This window comes from Triticum dicoccoides, chromosome 7A (assembly GCF_002162155.2).
Source record: "Triticum dicoccoides isolate Atlit2015 ecotype Zavitan chromosome 7A, WEW_v2.0, whole genome shotgun sequence".
In the NCBI taxonomy this organism is placed as follows: domain Eukaryota; kingdom Viridiplantae; phylum Streptophyta; class Magnoliopsida; order Poales; family Poaceae; genus Triticum; species Triticum dicoccoides.
Window position 1 is genome coordinate 696,736,429 of NC_041392.1, and position 870 is coordinate 696,737,298.

The window sequence follows — 870 nt, forward strand, 5'->3', positions numbered from 1 at the left end:
GATGGTCTGGAAGGAGAGGGTGAACAAGCTGGCTACGGTGACCTAATGCCGGTGCAAGAAGAAGAACATGAGGACGGCTCCGGTGACCCAATGCCGGTGCAAGAAGGAGACCGTGATGACGGCTCCGGTGACCGAACCGAGTCCGGCCAGGTATATATATTAGTTAAGCCTGTGCTGACTAGCTGATTGATGCATTCATTGTTTTGGTATGTACACATATTAATTAAGTCTTTGTTCTTTTTTCTAGCCCTCCGGATCGAGCACAACTTCGGTAAAGAGACGAGGCCCGAAGAAAAAGTTGAGCTCGGATGAAAAGTTTGAGATCATAGCAATCGCGCCCGACGGCCAATCGATTGAACCCCTCCGGACAAAGAGTGCATTTGTTGCTCAGTGCGGGGTTCTGGTTAGGGACAAGATCCCGAAAAGCATCTAGCAATGGTTTAAGCCGGCTACAGAAGACCCTGAGGTGTCTTATGTCAAGGATATGCAGAAAAATGATCTTTGGACTGAGCTGAAGTCAAATTTCACCCTACCGCCAGAGGATAATCCAGAGAACCCAGTTAAAGAGAAATTAATCAAGTACTTTGCTCTTAAGAGGATGGCAGAACTATTCAGGAGGTTCAAGAAAGATCTTAATAAGTTTGTCGAAAATAATGAGACACCAGAATTCAAGGGCAGATATGAGAAGATCAGAGATCACTGGCCCGCATTTGTGGCCCACAAGACATCAGAAAAGAGTAAGAAGATGTCGGCGACAAACAAGCAAAATGTTGCGAAGAAGATGCTTCACCATCGCACGGGGTCAGGTGGCTACCTCGTAGCCCGGCCTAAGTGGGCCAAGACTGAGAATGATCTGGTTGATAAAGGGAT